The sequence below is a fragment of the Hydractinia symbiolongicarpus genome, chromosome 14 (genome assembly GCF_029227915.1).
Source record: "Hydractinia symbiolongicarpus strain clone_291-10 chromosome 14, HSymV2.1, whole genome shotgun sequence".
NCBI lineage: Eukaryota > Metazoa > Cnidaria > Hydrozoa > Anthoathecata > Hydractiniidae > Hydractinia > Hydractinia symbiolongicarpus.
The window spans coordinates 11,661,001-11,686,582 of NC_079888.1; the positions used below are offsets into that span (position 1 = coordinate 11,661,001).

Here is a 25,582-nt window from a genome sequence, read left to right on the forward strand (position 1 = left end):
TAACTAACGCAATTAAAAAAAATCGATTTTAACAAAATTTATTTTTGGTTGAATAAATAAAATTTGTTGTTGCAAAAAATAACTTCTCGTCCTTTAATTTTTTTTATTGTCTGTTTCAAATTTGAAAAGTGTTTTTAATCGGTTCTGTTTATCTTTTGTTCAAATCTATAAGCCGCGGTGCGTTTTTTATTATCTAGAATAACAAGGCGAACATTACTGTTTACTTTACACGAAATGTAAACGAATATGAAGAAACAAAAAACCTCTTTCTTTATCAACACTCTAACAGAACACAGCCCAGGCATCAGATGGCTTAATACACTTTGACAAGCACAGAAATACAGTTGGTTGTTTTGTGCTATGTTCGTGAGGGATCATCAGACGCATGCGTACTTTTCTTCACAAATACATCAAAATCGAAGAAAAATATGAATTCTTAAATACCCTCACGGAGCAAAAAGCGCATGTGTGTGACGTCATTAATATGACGTCAATGTTTTTGCACCGGCACAGAACACGACAAAATATATTTAAAAAAAGATGGCTACTACATCACATCATATCACCAACCGGAAATATAACAAGTGTTAAATGTACTTGGGAAACTAAAGCTATTACGGACAACAACATCCAGATCTCCTATTTATAAGACGTAATATTCAAAAGAACATGCTGATGCATTCAGACGGTAGGCGGGTCATCGATGTAGATGAACAATTTTAACTCTTCATGTCGCCAGTTGTCATCTTCATTTTTTGACATTGTGAGTAAGAAACATTAATCATACTGCGGATAGTAACTTCGGTAAAAATACAAAGACTTCATGTGCGAAAGTTTTATGTACAGTAGACTTAGGTAGCACAATCAGGACAAGTAACACTAGTCCAGAGGTTGTTTTCACGTAATGGTAAAAATTTAAGAAATGTTTAACAATGTGTAAAAGCAGTAGCATCTCAGAAAAGGTGTTATTCGAAAACCCGACCAAAGAGTGCGAACATGATTAATGAAATGATATGCATGAATAAATAAGTCTGCCACACTTTAAAAAAGACGTGCGAATTGTCGGTAAATATAAAAGAGAATAAAAAATCAACCGTATTTAAAAAGGTGTAAAAAAATTGGGGGAGTACAATAAAAGAATTTAGCTTTAAACGCCCTTTCTTAAACATAATTTCTACTATGGGTCTTTCAAACAGTCCACCTTTTGTCTTGGAGTAAAACCAATCTAGTTCCCAGATCTAATGAATTACAAAAAATAAAATAATATGAACTTTATGATACCGTTGGTAAAAAGGTGGTTCTAGAAAATTTAAAGTTTTTTATCCAGAAATAATAAATAAAATATTCGCATTTCCGAACTTATGCCACGAAGTTTTTATAAGAAACTATATAAGAACATGTGGCTTCAGAGCTCCAAAACTTTAGAACATGCTAAAAGAGATTTAGCCGTTGTCAATAACAAGAAGTACTGAAAAGCAGCTTTAAACTTTAAAAATGATAAAATAGGAGGAAAATTAAAAACAATTAAAAACATGTTTTAGGCTCTAAATCTAAAAGTTCTTATATAGTTCTTATAAAAACAACCTGTAATCAAACCAATTCAGGCTTATTACAATGATATAACTGGAAGAATATATACAGAACAAAAACAAATGTTTTATAGTTCTTTTATTTTGCCGTCATACTTACTCTCTCTCTCATGTACTACTTCTACTTTCCTGCCATTTTATTCTATGTAGGTTAAAAATATACATACACTATTGTAAAATATATGCTTGCACTGATGTGTATGCAGAACTTTTATTTGTAATTTTGAAATAGCTGTATTTTATTTTTTTAGCGAAAAAAAATATATTCTTACCCATGGTGGAAACAATGATTGCTTGCTGTATTTTCGGTGCGAACTAATTATATCTCCTGACACCTGTATGAATTTTAAGACAGCAAGGGTGTTTTGAACAAAAGATACTTGTTGATAATGATCGTTGATAATATGTTGAGAATGTACCTGCAGGAACAGAAAGCAATGCGACAGCCTGCTCTGAATGGTCGGTTTCTTTGATCTGCAGTTCCAGTTCCATACCGAAAATTGACCACTCTTCTTCTTTCTCTACCTTTTCGTTTGTAAGAATTAGTATGGAAGGTAAATTAAGATCAGGTATGGAGAACAGTTTGTTTTCAATATATTGTTTACACTTTACATGCTGCAAAAAAGGCAGAATATGAATTAAATAATCTGCCTGATGTTTTACGTGTTATATAACAAAAAATTGTATGAACTAATATGAAGGTCTATACTATCAACAAGCTTTTGCCTGTTTCCTTGTTGGTGAATTATGCAGTATGGTTTTATGCCACGTAGAAACAAAGCAATTCGCGGCATATGGCGTTGTATTTTATGATCGTCTCGAAGACGTTCTTTACGTTTTGTTAACCTGTGAAAAAAGTTGCATATGTAGAATGAATAAACGCACCTACTTATGTGTGAAAAAAATCTGAATTTTTCTTTATCCACCTGTGTGATGCAACCATACTCTTTATTGAATTTCTGATGACATATTGTTGGTAGTTATTCATGTAACCTACTGTCGAGTTTGGTAGTAGTTTTGTTGCTTTATATGGCAGCTGAAATACCAAGAAAATTTGTTTCCAGGTCTTTTAAGAAACAATCATACGTTTAATACATAGTGTAAAACATCAACTTCTGGTCTTTGCCTGCAGCTCTCTTTGTAATTACCTCCTTTAAAAAAAGGCTTTGTGGCGCTACACCGCATGTACAATAGGTCTTCTGCCATAAGATATTGAAGTATCTGTAGTTTGTGTAAAGAAAATGTACAAAACAAAATAACATTTTTTTATCTACAACTAACTACTTCAGTGGGTCGCATTCCTTATATCACTTCTCCATACCCTATTTGGCCTGCTCCTCAAGGAGTTAACCTGAACCCTGTATCACACAACAGCCATGCTTTATCACAAGGTTACAATGATTGTTTAAAAAATACATATAAATATAGTTAGCAAATTCATACAAAGATCTGCAGCTACTTTTACATCACAGAACGCAACATCCACTGAGTCACTGGAGGAACGCTTGTTGATTGTAACCAATTGTTTTTTGTCAAGGCTTCAAGTTAAATTATTTAATATTTTAAGTATAAATATTTGATAAAATATATACATACACTTACGCAAATATTAATATACCTCTCTTGTTTGCTCTATGGACGCCCCTATCAAACCACAGCCTCGTTGTCATGTAGTTAGCAATTTGACGCCATTTTTTTATAAGGTAATCTCTTTAAGTTTGACTTTTACGTTGCTGTTTGTGTCAACCTTCAAAACAAGTACAGTCTTTTTATAAACAAGGCGTGCATATAGGACAGAGGATTGGTAGCGAACTGTATGACTTGCTCACTATGATGTATGAAATCAGCATTTAAAAAAAAATGAAGTGTGTTTAAATAATGCGGTTTTTCTATTCATCGTGCACGTATTCACTGGATTCGTATCTCGACAGTGTACATACATTGTTAGTTCAATGAATTTACATTGATTAATATTTCATAATTGATGCATTTTCCAAACAACCCAACTTCTTGAATCATAAAGAAAAAAAACTGCTATACAAGAGAACAATACAATTGGAACTGTAAAACTTAAAAGTTAACATGGCCATACAATGTTGAATATCAGAGCGTGTTACGTACGTCAAGTTAAACATCGGAGCGTCTTTCGTACGTCAAGTTGAATATCGGAGCGTGTTACGTACGTCAGGTTGAATATCGGAGCGTGTTACGTACGTCAAGTTGAATATCGGAGCGTGTTACGTACGTCACGTTAAACATTGGAGCGTCTTTCGCGCGTTAATCTCACGCGTGTTCATATAATGAGTGTTTGCTGAATTTAAACAACTATTTAAAAACCACTTTCTTAAAAGTTCACATTTAAAATTATCCTAGCCTTTCTTAGAGTTTCTTAAGCAAACTATTTGACAAGCCTGCTTACTCTGTGCCACGACTGTAACTTAGTTACTGATGACTTCACGCATGTCGATAGAGGCGGTGTTTACTGGAACGGTTTCTCTTCTCCTCCCTTCTCCGTTGCTCATTCCGGTTGTTTTAATACACTACATAACAATTATGAAAGCATAATGACGTCATCTATTTTCCTGATGCTAATTTTGTCAAGTTTAGCTTAAAAAAAATTATTATGCTATTTTTTTTACAATTAAATAAAATATTTTTCTTTCCATTGTTTCTATTTGTATGTATTTTTAAAAATAATTCATACATTTACACAAAAAAATTACACTTAAGATTGGGAAAATGAGAAGAACTAAAATAAACTTGAGAAATTTGACATCAAAATGTATATACAAAATATAACGGGTTTTCCCGCTCTTTTTTGCCTAAGTTAATGTGTCATAAATTTTTTATATGCCTCAGTTTTACAACTTAGTTACCGATTCTCCTTTGCCTTTTGCCTTAGGTTTATAGCGTAAGGAAAGGGGGAAGTTTAACTCTTGTTATTTTTCGTGGACTGTTTCACTAAAACAGTCCCTAACTGTATCTATTTGTGACAGATATTGTCAAAACCGAAGTGTAAAAGGGATGATATAAGTATAGTTACAATTTTAAATGTTTCGTACAATATTTTATGAATTTTTTCTTATGAATCTTTAGCAAATAAGAGAACTACTTGATATCTGGCACTAGTCTTCCTAACTTCAAATGCTACAGAAGAAAAAAGTAGGGGAAAAATACTTAGGGATAAAATGCAACCACGTTTCCAAGACGAGGCAAACAACAAATTCATTCTTTTTCTTGTGTTCGAACAAACATGACTTTATAAAGTAAATACAAAGAAATCAAATGAATACTTTGATTACTCCACGTCATAATCCATTTTACTAAATTCTTTCCGAGTTTCTTTTAGGTCGTAGCACAGAAAAAATTCCATAGGTAAATCTTTTAAGTTCATAAACATCAATTTCTCGGATTATCTATTTGTTAATTATTTCTGTTTTTATTCTTTATTTCTTTGCACATAACATCTTTCCATTAGTTGCAATAAAAAGAAAAATATGTGTGAAACCCCCCGTCGTGTTTCACTATTGCATTATCACTACGTTAAAATATACAAAAAAATAAATAAATAAAATAATTTATATTTTTTAAGCTAAAAAGTTATTAAAAAACCACGCGGGAAGTAGCTGTGAAAAAAAGAAAAAGAAAAAAAAAAGAAAAGTAGTATAATACTAAAGCTCAATGTTGATCCATGTTTTCCCACCAACTTGATACTCACACCTAAAATTTGATGCATTGCAAAAACGAAGTATTTAACGCTCATCGTCCCAGGGCTCTTTAAATTCTGATTAAAATTTTAGAATCTCTGGAACGGTGTGGCATTAAATATAGAGATATAATAAAGATACATTTCTATGCAGTAAGATATAATCGACTGGAAAAATAGGTGTTTGAACTTGTATCCAGCAGTCAGAAAATCGTACCCAAAATCTTTTTTTAAATTTCCGATGTACAAGATAGATCACTCCACATTGCGTTATCATAAAGTTTCTTCAACAGTTATAAAATTTTGAATCCCTTCCGTTTAGTACACACGAAAAGCTACACGTTAGCAAAACATGTTCCAAAAATACTACTCGGAAAGAACTGTCATATTCCCCTGCAATTTTATGAGGGAAAAAAGACAATTATTATTTTTTTAACTGAATTTAAAAAACATTTTATATATATATAAAGCGAGATATTTTAAAAAAAACTCTCACCGTCAGTTGAAGCTTTAAAGATTTCTTCCACAGTTGAAATACATTCTCCATCCTATAGATAGCTGCGTTCTCCTTCAAGTTTTCGCGCGAAAGTTGTTTACTAGCTCGACCACGTGATATTGTTTACATTTTGCTTGTTCATATACACGAGGTGGTGAATAAATCGGTTGGGTACGTAAAAGAAAAAAAAATCTAACGGTTTCAAAAGATTATCTTTACAAAGATCTTTCTAATCCGTCAAACAATTATAAAAAGCTAAAAGAAAAAAAAGACATCTATTGCAGGTCATTGAATTTAAATGTTTTTATATTAAACTATAATTTTTCTTCTATTATTATTTCTACTTGTTCTTAAACTTTTTATTTTTAATTACAGCATTATTTGTATGCAAGGATTAAATTTAGGTTGTAGGGATATTAAAATCTAATTGGTATAAATTAAGAAAGAAAAATTCCCAATTTGACCACTTCCTGCTTTCAAATATGACACAATTCTACTGTTTCTCATCACAATACTTCTGTTTCTTATTTGAAAGTCAAAACCTATACATCAACTTCTAAAGACGGTGATACACGATCCAATTAATCGAATTCGATTAATTGGATCGTGTATCACCGCCTTAAGAAAAGCACATTCAAGGAGGATGACAAGAGAATATTATAAACGCATAAACGGTTTTTCTATAAAAAAAAATCTAGTTCATAAGAGCAGAACATTTAGGCTCTGCGGTAATTTTTAATAATGTTTAAAACATACCTAGTCGTAGCAAAGAATCGATAGAAGGGTAAAAAGCAGAATAAGCCTAGTTAATTAGGTCCATCTACCCTAGTATAAAATCGTCGTGAGAAAGACTGACATTAAAATATATTGCAAAAGGGGTTGGTCATTTGTTCATGTCATTGTAAAGTTCGCAAATAAGTTTCTCGATTTGAACATAAATGTAGGGGTTAAAATGTTATAAAAAATAAAAACAAGTAGTCTTAGTAATGGGTTACACGTTTTATTAAAAAAATATCAGCCTAAGATTAATAGATTATATTTTATGAGTCATCCAGTCATTGAACTATTTACAAGTTAATCGTGTTAATTTAACTGTTATGAGTCAACCGTGTTAATTAACGGTAGCCCTTTGTCAAGAATAACAAAGCTGTGATGTTAAAACACTGTGTGAGGCGGAAAGTAAATTATGTTTCAGATGTTAAGTCAAAGATTAATAAATGATACAATTATTGGTGGTAAATGAAATGCGTGACTCCCTAACGTGCCATCCTGATTCCAAGTGGAACCATTTTGCCCGTGGAAAAAACCACATAAAACCACCTGTTGTACATATTTTCCGTATCGGTATTTCGTGCATTCTTTTTCGCCTGTTAGCACGGAGAAATCGAATGACTCTGCAAGGGTTAAGAAATTAGGGCCTCGGCGTGACCATTTGGAAGGCAGAGGCACGGCTATTAGCTATTATAGAGACTAGTTGTTTAGCCCGTAAAAAAATCATAATTTTTATTGAAAACGAATGCTTATTTTGAGAAATTTAGGATTTCCTTAAGAATTACATGTCATGCACCAATTTTTCTGCAGTGTTGTGCGTTAGCTGCAATTCGAAGCAACTACCAGGACACATTTAAAATGTTTGTTCTTTTCATATTCTTCTGACATTATTTCGCAAGTGAAACAAAAATTTACTTTTTTCAAAGCATCTCCCATAATCCCGTGATTTTCGTGATGAAATATATTAAATTGGTTGATTGGATGAAAAAACGCAATGAGTTTTAAGTTCAGGAATTTTACAGCTGGCAGGGATTTTAAAAGCAACATATTAGTACCAGCAAGACAATAAAATTTACGAATATTTCTTTGTTGAATTTTCTTGATTATACAGATGTTGGCGACCAGTCAACCGCCGTAATGTTATAAATCTACTATACCTTTTTACCTTCTGAAGTCCCCATGATTGGATTAAATTATAGCAAGAATCTTAAAACTAATTTTGAACTTCTCACAAAAGGTTTAAACTTGCTGCTTAGGGAAACATAAATATGTTGACGTGACCCAACCGCACAAATTTACCTTTTTGGGTCAAAAGAAACTGATAGCTTAACATAAAAAGATAGTAAATTTGAAGTCACTCACCGTTTTTTGTCTAAGAGATTCATAACTTTTTGACTCCAACTTTATTTCTACAAAAGAGAATAATAAAAACATGAACATAATAATAATTAAAGAAAGTTTATAGAGACGGCTTCAACATAATCAACAGCTAATAGAAAAATAGTAGCCCGATCTAACAGAATATAAGTTCGGTTCTGCTTTACTCAAAAGTCTTAAATGCGGTACAATTTCTTTAACAACTTAATTCGCTTTCATTTCTGTGTTTAATGTAAACTTTACGCAAAAATACTACAAAATATTTTCAGAACTTAATTTATGTTAGTATCCTCCACCTATGCGAGAATGTACATAGCTTCATGTTGAACGCGAGTTTTTAAAACTTTGAAAACAGTCGCATAGAATGAAATTGGCTGAATGAAAAATAGTGGGAGTCTATAGTGGTCTTAAAAGTTGCATGCGGCTATAATGATTCGCGTGTATATATTTCAAAAGGATTGGACGTCGGTAAAACTTTTAGAATCACTTTCAACCTAACAGTATAAGCTTAACATGTTTACATTCAAATAAGTTGGAACACTTTATTTTTAATATTCAGCTTAAAAAGAATTATCAAGCATTTTTTCGGAAGTACGCAATTGAATTGATCTTCAGCTTTTTTCTTTCTTACACCTCCACTAAAACAAAGAATTCAAGGATTTAGAGATTTTCCCTATTAGGCGCTTTTGGGATTAATCAGAGTGATGAAAATGAAAAGTGTTTATACAAAACAAAAAAGTTTAATTTATTTGTAGAGGTATCTTCAAAGAAGTTAAGCACATCGGTCCCCAGTAGTTAAATAAAGTTTTATGTCAATAAATTATGATAAAAAAAATGAGGTTAAAAAGTTATTGTGGTGTAAAGAAAACGAAAACAGCTTGTACCGCTAAGATTAAAGCGAGCCAAGGCTTTGTTTTCATAGTTGTTAGTGCCCAAATCTCTACAGATCACAAACATATGTGTACATATATATGCGCAACATCTGGCTAAATAGGCGATGAAAATCCCTTTTATAGTGGATTTTCTTATGAAACGAAAAAACGTATTTGAAAGAGAAATTTTAAAGTAACACTTGTCCAGAAATTTCAATAGACCAGTGTTGTTTTGTTAAAACATTTTTTATATATATATAAATAAAAGTAAATAAATAAACAAATAAATAAATAAACGAGTTAATGAATACAAATTCTCAGCGTGAACAAAACAGCATGTAAACACGAAATATTAAGAAGGTTTCGGATATAAAACTTATAGATGAAACAATTCTATGTCGGGTATTTAGAATCGTGTAGTAATTCAATGTCGGTCTGTCGGTTCCAATAATGCGCATCTACTTGATGTGCTATTTTTAGTTGCGTTGTTAGTTTGTTTAAATTTCATTATTTGTTTAAAAGCAGAGCCAACAAATATTTCTTGTTCGAGTTTACATCAAAAGAAGGGGAAATCTTAAAATGGCAAAGCTGAACGTAGGAGGGTAGAATAATGTTCTCATAGGTATTAGGGGCGACTCAAGAGGGAAATATACAGCGGCGCCCACTTTCAATCTCTCTATACCCTTCCCTCGTACCTACCTTAAATGACGAGATTCAGCTACTTGCTTTCATTCGTGTCTTTCGTGCTATTTAGGCAGCACTTTCTTTTATAATTTCCAGCATCCCCATAATTAACTTTCAACTTCTCCATAATTAACTTTCAGTAGATATCTCCGTAAATAAGAAAGAAGAATACGCACTTAAATTTTATCTGTGCTTTGATTCTTTCTTCTTTTTTTACTCATTTGTTAATAATCTCTTTTTCTCCATTATGTCATTTGCGGTGATGTGAAATGGATATTTAAATAAAATTACACGAATTTCACAGACTATGAAATTGTCGCGTCACACCCAGTGTAATCTGTGAAGCACGTTTATCATTCCACTCTATTGTACTAAAGTTTATTACATACAAAGACAGCGGAAGATAACGACCAACAGTGAATATTTCACTTCTTCTCGCTTCATACTTTTTCCATAACAACAGAATTTCAAAAATACTAATGTCGCTTTAAACGAAGTTTTCATTGATTAATCTTGATATGATGCAAAATTCTGTTTCTATGGTAACTATAAACACAATAGCGGCCATGATGGCGTAAGATATTGTACTGACATTTACACAGTGTTGGGCGGTTCACTTCGTGTCGTAACACAAAAGTATAAATTATTAACAAAAATTATTTTATTATATTCTTATTGTGGTTTTCATGATGAATCATTGGCACTTTCATTTGTGCTCGGAGGGAAGCGAAGTCGGGTTGTGTTAATGTCACACCTTAGCTATGTCCGAATATTTATTTTTAAACCGTTCTTCCTCCCACTTTAAATTTATCTTACAATTCAGTTAGCAGGGAACAGTTGTTCAATTGGAGAAAGTGATGTTTGTACCACACAGAGTGAGGAAAAAGTTTATAGTGTGAGTAATCACAGAAATGCAAACTAAAAAAGAAGCAGCAAATATTAAAAAAAGTTAAGAACTTACTTGAAGTTAAATGTACTGTTTATTTCAACTTAATGTGTTAAGTAAATTTCTCATACTTTATGAAATTAAGATGTTATTTTCTTATCTTTCAAATCTCATTGATGTTATTTTTCTTCTCGAATGTTTTTCTTCTCAAATTTTTTACTACACTTGAGCCAAACGTGTAAATGCGAAATGTTAATCACTTGTTAAAACCACTAACTGCGATGTTGTATTTATAAAAAGGTGAGAAAAAGGATGAACGTGTAGAACGAGTGCATGATAGTGGATAAAAAAACAAAACAAAGATGCATGGTAATTGTTTGCCCCGCTTATAAAGAACGGTTTCTATCACAGCATTCTTAGGCGAAGCTTCATTTGAATGTTGGCGCTTAGAATGCTCAATTTCCATGTTACTAAAGATGGCTTTTAGAATTTTAATTGGTTGTTAAAAAATAAGTCCGTCTGCAAACACTTTGGAAAAATATTTGTGCCGAGATCGGAAAAACTCTTATGCGCATGCGCAGACGCAAAACACTGCAAGCTGTTGCTTAGAACGTTTTAATAGAAACCGGTTTTAAAACCGTCAATAAAAATTCCGCACTATTTAAATGTATACTAAGAAGGAACAGATTCGTGTTAATTTATGTAATCCAATTTTGTGCAAACCTTTTCCAAAAAAGAGGAAATCCAGTCTGAATGAATTTCAGGAATAGAAAAGCAATCCTGTTTACCGATTGACAATTACACAGCATCCCCTCCTTTCTATTTGCCAATGATCGTTTTCGCAACTTAATTGAAGGAAGCACTGTAGGTCATAATACACGAACATGCAAAATCCTATTACTAACAAGTTCCTCTTCGAAAATTATAAAGTCGTAGCTGTTACACATGTGTGTAACTTAAACGGAAGAGAAGACTCTTTATTCATCGAGTTTCTCTTTGCTAAAATTTACTTGATTACCTCAGAAATGTAGAAAACGCGAAGTAAGTAACGCATCTGAAAACAGCGTAAACAAAATAACCCAAACAAAAACAACGTTAACAAAAACAATGTAAAAAACACTGCGGAATCAAATAAAACAACGTGAACGTAATCGAAAAAAAAACAACATAAACAAAAACAGAGTAAACAAAAACAGGGTAAACAAAGCAACATAAACAAAAAAAGTGCAGAAAAGCAAATGAAACAAAATAACGTAAACAAACAACGTAAACAAAGCAATATAAATAAAATCAACACAAACAAAACAAGATAAACAAAAACAACGTAAACAAAAAATATAACAAAAACAGTCCGAACAAACAAAAGAACATTAACGAATTAAACATCCTAAAAATCCAGACAAACTTTCCAGTCGAAACTACGATTTGATTTTCTTATAATTACAAAGACATCATTTACGTGATTTCACCCGTACATTATTAAATATGGATATGTTAAAAATGAGTCTCGAAGCAAGATCTTTCGTGGCGATTTCAACATGACTCTCTACTCTTTGTCTTATTTAAAAAAAATTCATATTTTTACGTTGCTTCTGTATCGAGGACGAGAATAATTGTTGTTATAGTGATACTGTTTTTAACCAAATATAAACAAGAAGCCCTGGGGGCTCTAAGAATTTCCGCTCGCTACCAAAATATTTGATGACAACATGCTAATTTGTTGTCATGCCAAATCATGCCAAACATTCGAAGAGGTTTGGTGCATGAAGCTCTGAAGATAAAGCACACAAGTGACATTATATCTTACAACAAACGCAAACAAAACGAAACGTGTCATAATAAGCTCACATTTTAAAAGAAATTGATAACAAAAAATACAGCCTATCATTCATGCTTGAAAGTCTTGCGATTGAAACGTTTATGGTCTTAAACGGCATTTAGTTGACAAAAAATCAAAATTTTGATCTCACCACCATGTTCAGCATACTTTATTTGTTTACTGTGCCAAATTTTGTTGAAAATAAAGTGGTTTTAATTTTTGGATCAATTTTGACCTATAATGGCATTTAGGTGACAAAAATCAAAATTTTGATGTCACCATTATGTTCAGCATACTTTTTTTGTTAAGTGTGCCAAGTTTTGTCAAAAATAAAGTAGTTTTAATTTTTGGACCAATTTTGGCCTAAAATGACATTTAGGTAACAAGAAATCAAAACTTTGATGTCACCATCATGTTCAGCATACGTTAACTGTATCAAATTTTGTTGAAAATAAAGTAGTTTTAATTTTTGGACAAATTTTGGCTTGAAATGACATTTAGGTGACAAAAAATCACATTTTTCTATAATCATCATTTTCAGCATACTTTATTTGTTAACTGTGCCAAATTTGGTCGAAAATGAAGTGGTTTTAATTTTTGGACCAATTTTGACCTATAATGGCTTTTAGGTGACAAAAATCAAAATTTTGATGTCACCATTATGTTCAGCATACTTTTTTTGTTAACTTTGCCAGTTTTTGTTAAAAATGAAGTAGTTTTAAATGTTGGACCAATTTTGGCCTAAAATGACATTTAAGGTGGCAAAAAATCAAAATTTTGATCTCACCACCATGTTCAGCATACTTTATTTGTTTACTGTGCCAAATTTTGTTGAAAATAAAGTAGTTTTAATTTTTGGACCAATTTTGGCCTAAAATGACATTTAAGGTGGCAAAAAACCAAAATTTTGATGTCACTATCATGTTCAGCATACTTTTTTTGTTAACTGTGCCAAGTTTTGTCAAAAATAAAGTAGTTTTAATTTTTGGACCAATTTTGGCCTAAATTGACATTTAGTTAACAAGAAATCAAAACTTTGATGTCACCATCATGTTCAGCATACGTTAACTGTGTCAAATTTTGTTGAAAATAAAGTAGTTTTAATTTTTGGACCAATTTTGGCCTAAAATGACATTTGGGTGACAAAAACCAAAATTATGATGTCACCATTATGTTCAGCATACTTTTTTTGTTAACTGTGCCAAATTTTGTCAAAAACAAATACCAATTTTGGCCTGAAACGTCATTTAGATGACTTCCCAGTACTTCGGGAGCTTGGGTACGAAGTTTAAATCTGTGACGTTGCAATTGACCATTTGGGACAGGGTTAGTTAGTTAGTCACTTATCTATCCTCCTCTCAGAGGAACGTGAAATCCCAGGGTCGATTTTTTCTTAAAAAATGCTCCGAAAGAAAAAAACGACGGTTTTAAAGAATTTCCTACGCCTTCGGGCGCGGAAATTCAATAAACACCAATCATTATTATAAGTGATATAATGTGTTGTGTTGAGATTGAGAACTCTTGACTCTCTTTCTTTATTTACGTCATTTTATTCTGTTATCCAACCCTGCCTACTACTACACAAATTTCTTTTTCATCTTCATGCAAGTTTTTGTAATTTATATTTAAGTCTCACCTCTTATTAGAACATGTTTAGCCCTGAGTACGAGGTGTACAAAAATAGCAATATTAAAAAATATTAAAATTGTACAAATAAAAAAATTGTATAAATTGTTACAAAGTATAGTGAAAGTTTTTTCTTTCGAATTTATTAACGACAAACATTTGGTACCAGGAAATGAAAATCCAGGTTGACGTCAGTTGGACAATTTTAGAGCTAATACAATATCTATCAATGAATAAAATTTGCGGTTTCCTGTATAATGGATCTAATTTAGCCATATTAACTTTTCAGTGTATGTGTAATTAGTTGGTTAGGGTAAGGCTATATAACCTCTTAAAACTAAGTATTAAGAGTAAATTATGGAAAGAAAAAACTTGTGTTCTGAAAGTTGTCAATTACTGTTTTAATATCCTTTAATAAACATGTCCGTTAGGTTAATTTCCTGATCACTAAAAACTCAAGTTCCTCAAAATTAAACTGATTTAAATGAAATTAAATAGTTTTAAGAGTGGAGGGACCATGTTGTCAGTGACAGGTTAGCACACAATGGTTGAAGCTGCTTTAAAAATATTTGAAGTTTAATATCTCCAGATTAGCTTACTATTCAAATTTTAAAGTTTTACGGAGTTAAATTGGATAATATAGTATTTTCGAAACTATCTAGACTATCTGAGTAAGGGGACAATGCCTTACGTCCAACGCTTCCCAACTCCTCCCGCCCCGTCTTCTCTCCCCCGGTTTCACCCGTCCTGAATTGAGTCTACAAAACGAGCTCTTGATTTTTAAATTTAGTGACTTGCACGAAAGTCGGGCTTATGGCGAAAGGAAAGTCCATGAGCAGTGAGGACAAAAACAACATCTTAAATCATCCTGGACACCCAACTATAACTAAAAACGATAGAAAAGTATCTTGCAAATATTATCTATCTGTAATTTATTCTATATATAAGCATCTTGCTTTTCATCTATATCTTGCTTTTAAATCCAGTTTTTTTTCGGTAAAAGAATCTTTGTTAAACTTTTTGACCTAGCTAGCTAGCTATTTTTATTCTAAATTCTGTACAGAATCCTATCAAATTATTGCATATAGAGCCAGTTGAAGCAACAACAACGACTTTTAAGAGGTATTAATATCCTTTTTAGATCTAAATTTAAAGCTTATTACTAAAAGATAATGTATTTATTTTTGGTAAATACCATTAAAAGTAGCAAATCATGAAAAGTAATTATTTATTAACAGTGTGTCTATATTTTGGCAAAAAAGTTGTTATAAATTCTTGTACCTTGACTTGTATCATTAATGACAAGATCTTACTTGAGCCGTTTTGTAGCCCCTGTAACGACACGTTTCTACATGCATATATTTTACAAATCTTCAATTTTAAAGTTGCCTAATTTTTTTAACTTGTACCTAAATGGTACACTAAATAGAGTAACGAAATATCAAATGAAATAAATTTGGAAGTTTAATGGTAACAAGGGGATAAACATCCTTAAAAAAATTTAAAGAGAATTAAGAAAACAAGATACTTTAAAATATTTGAATGGTCTGCAAAACGCTACCTGGAGACCTATAAACGTTTGGAATGTCATGGAAACAAACTTTGTCAACTTTATTTATACTTACAAGTTTACATAAGCTTACTATTATCATTAATCAGTATAGACGAAAAAAAGAGTGTAATCTGTTCTTACTTACGATGAGTAAACATATATCAGTACTCTTATACGAAAGAATACGCGCGAGTTATAAGTGCATATGGGAATCATAATGAGAACCAATCATATACCATATACCAGTATTAAATTTTGGAGAATAGTCGGTGGTCCGTGAAAAAATCTACGGTTTCGCCCGTTTTTTTTATATCGCACTGCGTGCGTCTCACTACTTTTGGTACCATTTTGCGTGACAGATAGGGGTATTATAATATAGAAAAGTAAGATATTATATGTTCAGCATGCGTTCATAAGATAAAATTTGTGAAAGACATATATGAGAAACAAAGTATATACTATATATTTCATTAGTATACAAATCCATATACCGCTGGTTATGTGCAAAACGTTATGCATTTGGACAGATAGCTTTATCAAGGTTGCTACTTAGAAAAGAGTGATGTGGTTAACGTTGAAGATCATTAAGAGGACTCCATGTCTTGATTTACTTTTAAATACCCTGCCATTAGCATGGTGGTGGTGCCAGACTATGTCTTTAAGTAATTCGCAAGTCGGTTTTTGTCATGTGGAAAGCATGGTGGTCGACATTGCATTTTAATTTTGGTGGAAGCTCTTTCATTGATAAAACACGTGCTTTTGGAAAAAAACGAGTTTTTTTGTTAGGATTTTATGACTTTATATCCCCAATTTAAAAATGGTTTAGGAACACAAAAATGCAAATTCTAAACCACTGTTTATATTTTGACTGAACATTTCGTTGAATGCGTTTAAAGACGTTTTGAAGGAAAATTATTAGGAGAAAAACAAAACAAAAAATATAAAAGAAACTAATCCATACCATTATCACAGTTTTTCATTTTACGGCTACCACTCACTGTGATTTAGATGCCAGGTAAATTGGATCCAGTGAAATTTGTCAAATCATAGACTAAGAATAAAGTACACGGCTGATACACACGCATAATTACTTTTTAAGTTGCAAAAATGGCTTTATATTAATTAAAGCCTTTTTGATTCGCCCCCGAATCAAACAAAAGTCTTTTTCCGTAAAAGAAGTTTGTAAAAGTGAATTCATAGGATTGTGTAATCATTTCTATGCTGACGTCATCAAAATATCGGAATATTTATTTATTTGTTTCTGAATCAAATTAAGACTAAAACAATTATTAAGCAAGTACGATTGGCTGGCAGAAAGTTAAAGCGCTTGTATTGATATATGAAACTAGCAACATAGTGTAAATCCAGCTTCATATCTCTGATTACAAAATAAACATGTACCAAGATACAAGATATATACCAACATGGAGTTATTGACTGTGTTATGCTATGTTTCTCGTACTTTCTTGCGTGTTGCAGATTCAACATCATTGCATAACTCTTCGAATCCCATTTGCATGTATCGTCTGCATGTCTTACATGAAAGTGGTGCCGCAAACAAGCCAGACCACTAATTGTTATACGCCACATTGAATCGAAGATTTGACGAATGAATGTGGTCTGGTGTTCAAACTTCTTTTGCGAAATATGAAAGAAGATAGAAAATAGTGACAGTGCTTGTCCGAGATGCAAACGTCCGCTCACTTCATTGGAAGCCAGGCATTTCTGATGAAGTTATTTTTTGTTTGCAACACGCCAGCGACAGTGAAGCTAATCGCATGCTGAATCATATGAGTTGTAATGATATTAAAAAGTAATTTGATACCATAATGATGGAAGAAATAATTACCTAATTTGTGTGAAGACGTGAATAAACAAGAAAACGTTGACAACAGATTTTTTTGTTTATGTTTTTTACTCAGAGTTCTACAACTTTTTTAGAATGACTTCTTGGAGTTGTTAAAAAAGTACAAGAAAGTTGAATCACTGGATACGAACCGAGGTTGTAGTTTGAAATTTTAGTGACTTACCCGATTAAGGAAAAAGATGTGTTTTTCAACACAACGCGGGAAGGGAGCGCAGCATGTACACAAAGGACAACATTTAAAACGTTGTACAGGTCATTTGAAGACGGGTTGTCAGTTATCGACTCGAACATAGCTACTTTATAAGGATATCAAGTTGGGTTTAGGAAAGACGTCTTGGATAACGAGTACATTTAATGTATTTTTTGTCAAATTGTCCATTTTTTATTATATTTTTTATATTTTTAAAATATGTAAAGAAAATAATAAAATTATTAAAAACAAAAAAACATTCCTGGTTAGAAATATTTGTGTACACACTTTTTCTTTTATAAAAATATGCTTTATAAGAATATCAGGCTGGAATTTCAGGTCAAAAACAATGGGTCTATGGTTTAGAACAAAAGAGAAATAAGAATAATAACCAGTTTGTTTAGGATTTTGATACTCTTATAACGCCCAACAAAAACACAGGTTCCAAATACACATCTCGTTCTAGAGCTGCTCAACATCGATGATCCAATGTTATAAATTTAGAAATTGCAATGTCTTCGTAAATCAATGTATTGACAAAATTTCAATTTTACTAAATTTTGATATCTAATTATTTTTTAATCAATTCTAATTTAAAGAAAGGAAAAGGGTGTCAAAAAATATTACATAGCTGACTATAAATAGCAAAGGATGCTGGGATATTAGTTACGAGCAACTAATAATTTTTTTGCTTCTGTAAGGCATAATTTTAACATTTTTTTTTCCTTTTATATTGAAACAAATCACAGCGTTCAGACAGCGTGTTGTGATTCAGGAATTTTTTTTCGTGTCACTTTAGTACCAAAAAAGTGGGATCTCTATGCAGCCGAGGCTAACCGTTCGGCTACCTGTAAAGTTCTCATAATATTATTCATTTTTTGTTTGTTAAAATGGCAAGAATTCAAAATGATTGATGAAAGATACATATAAACAGAATTATTTTGAAAACAAAACAAACAAGAAAAAGAAAAAACACAAACAAATAAAGAACGTGCTAATTTTTCCATCTTTACTTAAATCTAAAATTTCATAATAATTTTCTTCATAACATACTCATGTTGAATAAACAAAAGAATTCACAATAGGGAAATATATTTTCGCGAGCAAATATATTAGGCGAAATTTTGCCAAAATGTAACAACGCCAATAGTTCTACTTGAAATACCACCATAAAAATTTTGCCATACACAGACGTATATTCCATTAAAGGAGAAGAAGAAAAACAGAAACAACTTACATCAATTAATGTTTGTTATTCTCTTCGGGTTTCATTCAACTAATCATAAAAACATCTAGATTGTTATTGTTATTTACGCTGCTAAGTGTTTTTAATTGAAGATATGCAACAACCTCCTTACCAAATCCCAGCTTTTGATTTTGTTAAAAAATAATGAAGACGGGACCCGAATTTGAACTTTCAAACTTCAATCAAACAAAGTATAAACAGTTTCCCTCATGCTTTCCCTCATGTTTACTTCAGAAATCCATTATTCAAACTTCAATTCACCTAGGGGTTTGGTAAATAGTTTCTAAAAACTCCACCGCAAATGCTGCCATGTTATATTAATTTGTCTAGTCAGCATAAACCATGACTTAAACAATAAACACAACAAACAGACTAATTAGTGAAGTATGATAAAAAAATCACGTAATTACGTCCACGCAACCGCAAAAATTGTTTTTAATTTTCATTTAGCTAGAGTGACGCGCGCTGACAGGTTTGTCAATGAACGATAAAAGAAGTTGATGTCAACACATTATTGACAGACATGCTATGTTAAAAAAGTGAGAAATAATTCATGTTCCCCTAAAGTATTTTATTCCATCGCATTCAATGAACCAATGAGATTTCAAGAACAGGTTGCATGACATCAGATGTTCTTGTGCTTGCTCTGGTTAAAAAAATAAAAAAGTTCCTGGTAAGAAAGGTCTGCGCACCAGGTTGTTTTCCAAAAATTCTTCTTTTCTAAAAAAAATTAGTTTGTCAACCAGCGATGCAAATATGTCATGATTGCCATCGTAATAAAGTTTCTTTGTTGCTAATATGATTTTTAATTTTTTTTATTTATTGGTTTAGCATTTTTTTATGTAAAAAATGGTAAAGTCAAAACAAACAAACAACAATTAAAATCAATGCAGCCAAAGCATTTTTAAACATTCAGTGAGCATATTTGAATTGATGTCTTTAAATTCTATCCACCCTTCCCAAGCTTGTGACACTATATGGTAATAGCCATATATCTAAGTGCATAGCGCAATAAAAATGAAATTTTGTTTAGTACAGATTTTTATTATTTAGTGCTAAATAACGCCGACAATTCTAGCTTCATCGGTAGAAAGTACCAGCTGTCATTGTAGATTGCACGGGATCTATCTTAACACAAGATGTAATTTTCTAGATATGTAAATGCAAACAGACCTTTACAAGAATTAAATAAGAACATAAAAAGTTTGGAATTTTAAATGCATTAAATTCAGACACAAAAAATCTTTACCCTTGATTCTAATTTAAAACAACCTCCATATTTATACCTTTCATGACGCTCACGAAATATACTTACATTACAGAATGCCAGTGCTTGCACAGTAACGGATTGAACACTTGTGCGGTTAGGCAGCTATAAATTTTCATGTGATCATTGTAAAACTTAACGCGTAACTTGACCAGCTCATTTTTTATGATTAATTGTAAAAAATATCTTTCCATTCGTATCTTCACTTTAACACAGTAGATCGAAGATGTCTGGAGTAATGTTGTTTTGAACTAGCTACGTACGAAGCTGGTCACGCCTAAGTTAAACTACCGGAGAACTAACGAAACAGACACCTCGTTCTCAGGACTAGTTGCTTCTCAACAATGTTGCGGTTTTTGATAGTTGTATAGGTGCTGGGGTCGAGCTGGACGAAACAGTGGCGATGCTATGAGGCCAGTGCGCAACATAGATCGAATCAATTTTCAAATATTTACTCTTTTCATATCTGAACTTTGTAATCTACAGTGCGGTGTTATATTTCAAAATTTTTTTATATCTGATTCATATTGAATATTTTAAGCTAAAGAATCTCACCACTTTCGTTTCCAGTACTGTCAGTGATAAATATTGTAGATGCACAAGTTTTGTAGAAACGGCTGAAGCAAAAGGTCCAGGACTGGGGTTGTTATAAAAAGCTTTCTAATGTTATACTAGGTATCTATATATCTTTAACTTCTAAAAAAATTCAAAACTCAGGAGCTTCTGAATATTTTTGTTTTAAGGATAGAAAAATGCTGACATGCTAATCGAATAGTTGCCATGGCAACAGAGGCGACACATCTGTAATGTCCTATACCTAAAAATGATGTCAATAGTCACAATTTTTAAACTCCTAAAAAGGTGTACTTCAAATATTAAAAGCAAAAAATTGTTGGTGGGGGAGCTTCCCCCCTACTGCCCTGTATAGGGTTAGCAGCTACAGTGTTTCGTGATTATCGAACACATTTCACTTAACAGTTGTAAAATGGTATCACACAAATCATGTCTTCTGCAGTTTCATGTTAAATAATTTATCAAAATATGGGGAAATTTAACCCTAGGAATTTGAAAAAAATAATTGTGGGATTTGGTTACGAACTTGTCATGTCTTTTCCTTTGCAAATAAAATATTTTGTGTTTTATTTTTCCTCTCATATCCATGGAGACAAGTATTAAGTCGAATTTTTGAGGTTAAATTGTATTTTTTGTAATTTCATGGTTTTAGCATTGTAATTGGTCTGAAGAGAAGCAATTAAAAAATAATATAGCCTCTTACAAAAAATATTCTCCTACATAGAGACAACACTTCTGTGGGTGAATCTAAAGTGGGCATCGTAAATATCCTTTGTGGTGAAGTGCTTCATATATCATTTGGCTTATTGGAATTTTATAGCGGTTACCGAAAAAATTCAACGCGGTTGAGAACTCGAATATCATAAATTAATGTTAAAAATACAAGGGTTTTATAAAGTTAGGTTACGATCTCGTTACCATAGTTTTCTATGCTTGTTGTCAATTTCTCATGCTGTGAACATGCAAACAGTATCGATAGTTCTTATTCTACTCACCACAAATGACTGTTTACAGACGCCTCCTGGTTGAATAAACAACACCTTTTCCGTGCCAGTGCCCCTGATAGGTGCCCTTGCTGAACAACGCCATTTGTAGAGTCAGCACCCCTTGGCGAATAATGTGGGTTAATAGGTTACTTTAAAGCTATTTTTCTGTAATAAGATGAAATTCCTGGCATCACCACTGCTGACTTTCATGTGATAATAAATGATAGTTCATCTCTATAATAATACGCCAGTTCTGTCTGTCTGTCTGTCTGTCTGTGACTTTTGCAAAGTGGATTATATTCTTCACAATTTTCTTTAACAAATTCTATAAAACATCGCCTATAAAATTGTTCTGTAATTTACCAAACTTTAACGTTAAAATACCATTGACGTCAAAGGAAAGTTAATTAAGATTAGTGAAGCCATTACAGTGCACTTAAAACTTTAAAGCCAAATAACTTGGAAACGAGGTGGTGACATCAATGATTTTTCACCGCGTGGGTAACTAGGGACCACCTGGGACCAATTTGGGTAAGTTTCCCAAACCTAGGTCCCCAAATTCGTTTCGGAATGGACGGGTTGATGACGTCATCGAAAAACTTCAAACCCCAATATCTCTGCAACCGTTTGTCAAAAGTATATGTTCCTATACATTTTCTTGATCAGCGTTTCAAAATCTATACGATGAAGGCAACAGGTATACAAATTTCTAAAAACTTTTTTTTGGGTTTTGACAGGGCAATGCTGACGTCAGCAAAATTTTTAAACCCCTATAATTCATTAACCGCTCATTAAAACCACACGATCATATACATTTTCTTGATCAGCAGTTTAAGCTCTATACAATGGAGGCAACGTAAAAACAAGGTTCTAATTTTTTTGTGGATGTGTTGCTGACGTCATCAAAATTCAAATGACGCTTCTTTTTCATTTTTATCCTGCCTCAGTGGATTTTTCCACGGGCTTTATCGACTAGTCTATATAATAATACGCCACTTCTGTGTGTCTGTAACAGGCAAAGTGGATATGTTCATTTTCCTTTGATCTTACCGAAATTTTCTTTGAAGTAACCGAAAAATGCATGTCTAATATATTAAATTTTCCGACGTTACGGCGCGACGTCAATAACACTACTTTAACGTCAATATCCTATATTAAATTAATGAAGCCGTTACAGTGCACTTAAAACTTCGAGGCCAAATAACTTGGAAAGAAGGTGGTGACGCCAATGATTTTTCACCGCGTGGGTAACTAGAGACCACCAAGGACCAATTTGGGTAAGTTTCCCAAACCTGGGTCCCCGAATCCGTTTCGGAATGGACGGGTTGATGACGTCGTCAAAAAACCTTTAAACCCTAATATCTCTGCAACCGTTTATCAAAAGTACATGATCCTATACATTTTCTTGATCAGCGTTTAAAGATCTATACGATGAGGGCAACAGGTATACAAATTTTTTAAAATTTTCTTTACAATTTTGACGGGTCATTGCTGACGTCAGCAAAATTTTTAAGCCCTTAACCGCTCATCAAAAGCACATGATCATAAACATTTTCTTGATCAGCAGTTTAAGCAACGTGAAAACATGGTTCTAATTTTTTTTTGTGGATGGTTGCTGACGTCATCAAAATTTAAATGACGCTTCTTTTTGTTTTTAATCTGCACAAATGGATTATTCCACGGGCTTTATCGACTAGTGTATACTAATTGTACTAACTCAGTAACTTCATGAGGCAGTCATCTCGCCATCAATTTAGCTGACACAAACTCGTCGTGTTTACTTTTACAGGGGCGTCAACCTCCTATAAAAAAAGTCCAAATTTGTCAACAACAGATTTAGAATAATTACGAGAATTCAATTCTTGCAATAAACTTTGTTCGACACTCTGTACGTGCGTTGCCCCTTTAGTATTACCAGATTTTTTACGTCATCTCTGACAATGCTGTGGGTCATTATTTCTATTTCTGTTTATATCACCATCGAAATGAACGTCATGTTAAATGTTGTGACTATATATTTGTAAATGGACTGTGGCACGTGCAACACCATTTTCATGGACAATAAATTTTCGTCGGAGGGGATGAATCTCAGTGGTCTTGTGGCCCCTGAGTCGATATTACGGAGTGGCCAACTTCATCAACAAGGCAAAATGCCCTGGGAACAAGGTTAAGTGCAAGATACAAAGAGACTAATTTTGTGAGAAAAATTTTATCCGATAAAGGGCCAAAATCGTGTCAACAAAAAACAAGAAGTATAGCCAAGCGTGGTACGATTGGCTCCACAATTAAACCGCAGTCGTCAAACTTCAAAACATCTATAATCATATTGACGTCAACACACTAATTATTACAACAATGCTTGTGTTGTTTAGAAGAAGCAAATGGAGTGAATATTCCTAAAAAAGCGTGCTTTCCGCTAGCTTAAAGAATGAATTGTTTTACATGACGAAAGGTTTTAGAAAACATATTTTTACTTGTGATCTATATGGTGAAGAAACGCATAACGCACAACTTTCGACCTTGAACCCGATTTGTCGCCACTTACAATGGTAAACATGACAACTGGCGCACGGGGAATATAATTTCCTATTATTACGAGCCTATATCTTGATATCTCATAGATAAGTGACCACAAGCTATGGCCATTAGATGACATGTGAGCATTTTGCGTGGATTAAATAAAGAGATGATGCTAACAATAAAAGAAGAGTCAAGACTAACATCTTCGCAAATATATTTTGCATGTATATTCAAGTTCGCCTATTTCTAGTGTAAACGTACACCTTGCCACCTTTCCTGCAATCAATATTGGCAAATAATTTATTTGTTCCGCTATTGCACTACCGTAAATGATCTGAATATTCGCCCATTCTGAATAAGCCCCCTCCCCCTTGCATAAATTAGAACATAAGAAGGCGCTTATTCGAAATTTGTATTAGTTTATAAAATAGAAAACAACAAATATTTATAAGTATACAGCTCTCTTATCTCTTTTACATAGTCAAAATTCATCTCAAAATGCTTACATTTTCGCTTTTCTTTGTTTAAGACTGTTATGATTTCTTTGTTTTCTGTTGTGGCGTGTACATGGCTGGTACAACAAGTCCAACCTCCCTCTTTCTCTTTCTTATAACTGTCGCTATCAGGATGTTTTGTGTGGAAGACATTTGTGTGTTGTGGGTAAAGACATTATATGTATATAAATATTTATATTGCCTTCTGTTTTTTGCTTATTTAGTTATAAGCGCCCCTACTCGAATAACTGCCCCTTTTGAAGCGCCTGTGAATAAAGATTTTAAGAAAGCACCCAGGGCGCTTATGCGATCATTTACTATTAGCTTTCTATTTCATCTTCTATTATTTTTTTCTTTTCTCATTTCTTTACTGGACACATTTGCGTAAAAATATCAGAGAACGTAGAGTGTCTAGCAATGATGATAGTAATTGTGCCATTTCTAGGTGAAGATAATAATATTTCATTTTAAGGAAACTAAGAAATAACAAGTTTATTTTAAACCTTAACCAGTTATAGACTCAACTTAACTTGACATTTGTCCAACTTAATAGTTAGATACTGTCCAGAGTAGGGACATTCACAACCACGTCTCTCTCTAACCTTTTTTATAGGGCCTGCAAGAACAGCAAACGCAGCATATGGTAAAATGAAGAACACTTGTAAAAATAGAAGCAACAAGCTCAAACAAACCAACTAATAAATCAAAATCAAAATATACCTTTCTTTGCACAAACTGACAACAATCACCATTGAGCATGATTTAGTACACACACAACCACATTTACTATAATCACACGCGAACAACTGGTAAAATTGTCCGTCTGAAGATTTGATATCCACTACCACAAGCTAAATTTTTTTTAGATATATAAGTAATTACTGATATTTCACTGTGCAAAATTCCATTTAAATAGTGCGAGGTGTTGATATGATTAAAGACAATCTGTTTTTTGTTACATTTCGTTTTAACACATACAGGTGATAAATTAACTTCTAATTACATTACCCCCGTCTCGTACATCATTTTAGCAGTTAAGGTATTAAAACAAGTACTTAAAT

The 25,582-nt window shown here is 32.6% G+C and overlaps 1 long non-coding RNA gene across 1 annotated transcript; it reads right to left on the bottom strand.

The window, feature by feature from the left end:
• Nucleotides 1–3,134: 3,134 nt before the first annotated feature.
• Nucleotides 3,135–16,775, bottom strand: LOC130625287 (uncharacterized). Its single transcript, XR_008981694.1, has 3 exons — nt 9,511–16,775; nt 5,792–7,971; nt 3,135–4,129 (listed from the first exon to the last, which is right to left on the bottom strand). It is a non-coding gene; the product is annotated as an uncharacterized LOC130625287 (long non-coding RNA).
• Nucleotides 16,776–25,582: the final 8,807 nt, after the last annotated feature.